Source organism: Schistocerca nitens, chromosome 1 (assembly GCF_023898315.1).
Source record: "Schistocerca nitens isolate TAMUIC-IGC-003100 chromosome 1, iqSchNite1.1, whole genome shotgun sequence".
NCBI lineage: Eukaryota > Metazoa > Arthropoda > Insecta > Orthoptera > Acrididae > Schistocerca > Schistocerca nitens.
Genome location: NC_064614.1, coordinates 687,377,531 through 687,381,327, shown reverse-complemented (window position 1 = coordinate 687,381,327; position 3,797 = coordinate 687,377,531). Strand labels below are relative to the sequence as shown.

The following is a 3,797-nucleotide window of genomic DNA, read 5'->3' as shown; positions in this document are numbered from 1 at the left end:
AAACAGATTGGCAAACGAGGCTAGTCGCAATAGTTGATGATACATCTCATCTACTGATTACACTGCGGATATTATGCGGCAATTATTTTCAATTATTTTCTGGATGTATTCCAATCTCTGTCTTCCTCTACAGCTTTTGCTTCTACAGCTCCCTCTAGTACCATGGAAGTCATTCCCTCATGTCTTAACAGATGCCCATCATCCTTCTCCTTGTCAGTGATTCCCACATATTCCTCTCCTCTCAGATTCTGTGCAGAACCTCCTCATTCCTTACCTTATCAGTCCATCTAATTTTCAACATTTGCCTGTGACACAACATCTCAAATGCTTCGATTCTCTTCTGTTCCGGTTTTCCCACAGTCCATGTTTCACTACCATACAATACTGTACTCCAGACGTACATTATTATAAATTTCTTCCTCAAATTAGGGCGTATGTTTGCAACTAGGATTCTTTTCTTGGCCAGAAATGCCCTTTTTGCCACTGCTAGTCTGCTTTTGATGTCCTCCGTGCTCCGCCCGTCACTAGTTATTTTGGTCCCTAGGTAGCAGGATTCCATGACTTCATCAACTTTGTGACCATCAGTCCTGATGTTACGTTCATCGCTCTGATTTCTGCTACTTCTCATTACTTTCGTACATTCGTACTCATTAGGCTGTCCATTCCGTTCAACAGATCATGTAATTCTTCTTGACTTTCATTCAGGATAGCAATGTCATCAGCGAATCGTATCATTTACATCTTTTCACCTACAGTTTAAATTCCACTCCTGAACCCTTCTTTTATTTTCATCATTGCTTCTTCGATGTAAAGATTGAACAGTAGGTGCGAAAGACTACATTCCTGTCTTACACTCTTTTTAATCCGAGCACTTCGTTCTTGCTAATACATTCTCCGTGTACTAAGGTATCCGGCCCCTTCGTTGTGTACAAAATAGAAGCTTCTACGTCAATGCAATTGACACGAATGGCGGTTTATGTCACTTGTACATATTGTAGATTACCCCTCTCTCTCTAAAGCTTATCCCTATTTTTCTCAATATTTCGAACACCTTGCAAAATTTTACATTGTCGAATGACTTTTATAGGTCGAGAAACCCTATGAACGTAACTTTATTTTTCTTTACTCTTGCTTCCATTATCAACCGCAGCGTCAGAATTGCCTATCTGGCGTCTTTACCTTTCCTAAAGCCAAACTGGTCGTCATCTAACATCTCCTCACTTTTCCTCTCCATTCTTCTGTATATTATTCTTGTCAGCAACTTGGATGCATGAGCTGTTAAACTGATTGTGCGATAACTCTCGCACTTGTCGGCTCTTACAGTCTTCGAAAATGTGTGGATGATATTTTTCCGAAAGTCAGATGGTATTTCGCCAGACTCGTACATTATGCACACCAACTTGAACAGACGTTTTGTTGCCGCTTCCCCCCCAATAATTTTAGATATTCTGATGGAATGTTGTCTATCTCATCTGCTTTATCTGATCTTAAGTCCTCCAAAGCTCTCTTAAATTCTGATTGTAAGACTGGATATGTTGAAGTACTTATTCTTTTACCCGTGATTTCTTCGCAGTTAGCCGGCCGGAGTGGCCGTGCGGTTCTAGGCGCTACAGTCTGGAGCCGAGCGACCGCTACGGTCGCAGGTTCTAATCCTGCCTCGGGAATGGATGTGTGCGATGTCCTTAGGTTAGTTAGGTTTAATTAGTTCTAAGTTCTAGGCGACTGATGACCTCAGAAGTTAAGTCGCATAGTGCTCAGAGCCATTTTCTTCGCAGTTACCTTCTAGGTACCTATGTTTTCCTTTCCAACTTTTATTATTGCCCTTTTTAGAGATATCCATTCCTCTTCAACTGTTTTTGCCAGTTAGCTATTCCTTATTGCTGTATCCATTGCCTTAGAGAACTTCAGGAGTATCTCGTCATTACATAGTACTTCCCTAAGCCCCTTTTTTGCGTATTGATTCTTCCTGATTAATCTCTTAAAATTCGACCTACTCTCCCTCATTACTACATTGTGATCTGAGTCTATATCTGCTCCTGGATACGTCTTGCAATCCAATATCTGATTTCGGAATCTCTATCGCCCGGCCTTTTGCAAGTATACCTTATCCTACTGTGATTCTTGAAGAGGGTGATCGCTATCACGGGTTCAAATTTATTGCATAACTCAATTAGTCTTTCTCCTCTCTCATTCCTTGTCCCAAGCACAAATGCTCCTGTAACCTTTTCTTCTACTCCATCCCCTAAACTGTATTCCAGGCCCCCATGAATATTAGAATTTCATCTCCCTTAACGTACTATGTTATCCTTTCAGTATCCTCGTACACTTTCTCTCTCTCTTCATCTTCAGCTTGCGGTGTCGGCATGTATCCCTAAACTATCGTCATCGCTGTTGGTTAGCTGTCGTTTCTGATAAAAACAGCCCTATCACTGAACTGTTCACAGTAATACACTCTCTGCCCTACCATCCTATTCATAACTATCCCATTACCCTATACTCATCTGATTAGAAATCCTTGTCTTCACTTCACTGATCTGGACTATATCTAGATTGAGTCTTTGTATTTCCCTTTTCAGGTTTTCTAGCTCCCCTACCACGTTCAAGCTTCTGACACTTCAAGCCCCGACACGTAGAACGCTATCCTGTCGTTTATTCAGTCTTTTTCTCAGGGTCACCTGCCCCTTGTCCGCCTGCTTAGCTGGGTGGTAAAGTGCTTGCCTCCCATGCAAGTGGGCCCGGGTTCGATTCCCGGCCGAGTTGGCGCTTCTATCTGCTCGTGGACTGGGTGTTGAGTTATCATCATTTCATCCTCAGCAACGGCGTGCGAGTTTCCTAATGTGGCGTCGAATCTAATAAGACTTTCACTTGGTGCCCGAACTTCACCGAATGGGCCTCCCGGCCAATGGCGCCATATGCTTATTTCCATTTACCTGTCCCTTGGCAGTAGCTTCCCGGAGATCAAAATGGGGGACTATTCTGGAATCTTTTGCCAATGGAGAGATCATTATGACACTTTTTCAATACCAGCCATACGTCCAGTAGATACACGTTATGTGTCTTTAATACAGTGGTTTCCATCGCCTTCGGTATCCTCATGCGGTTGATCATTGCTGATTCTTCCGCCTTTAGCGGCAGTTTCCCACCCCTAGGATAAGAATGTCCTGAACCTCTGTCCTCCGCCCTCTTTGACAAGGCCTGAAGTCTTCGGCCGTCAATACCGATTATTAATCAGAATTTAAGCGGTGGCCGTTTCGAACCCAATACCGATAATGTTTTTGTTAATCATCAAAGACGCTACCCCTAAACAAGGGTCTACCCCTAGGGTAAAGTAAACAAAACACACATCATGAGTTTGCCGGCCGCTGGTGGCCGAGCGTTTCTGGGCGCTTCAGTCTGGAACCGCGCGACCACTACGGTCGAAGGTTGGAATTCTGCCTCGGGCATGAATGTGTGTGATGTCCTTAGGTTAGTTAGGTTTAAGTAGTTTGTAAGTAGGCTGTTTAGGTTTTTTTATTGGTAACGCCACCTCAGTATGAAAATCACCGGCTGTGCCGTGTGCAGTCTGTGGCTGCTTTGCATTGTTGTAATACTCAACCATTGTAGTGTTAGGCAGCTGGCTGTGAACAGCGCGTAGCGCTGGGCAGTTGGAGGTGAGCCGCCAGCAGTGGTGGATGTGGGGAGAGAGATGGCGGAGTTTTGTAATTTGTCATGATATCAAGGTAAATACATTGTTTGTTCTCTATTAATATCTTTCATTTGCTAACTATCCCTATGAGTAGTTAGTGCCTTCCATAGTT

General features: G+C 43.4%; 1 non-coding gene across 1 annotated transcript; it reads left to right on the top strand.

The window, feature by feature from the left end:
• Positions 1-2,688: 2,688 nt before the first annotated feature.
• On the top strand, positions 2,689-2,763 carry Trnag-ccc (transfer RNA glycine (anticodon CCC)). Its single transcript has one exon. It is a non-coding gene; the product is annotated as a tRNA-Gly (tRNA).
• The last annotated feature ends 1,034 nt before the right edge of the window (positions 2,764-3,797 follow it).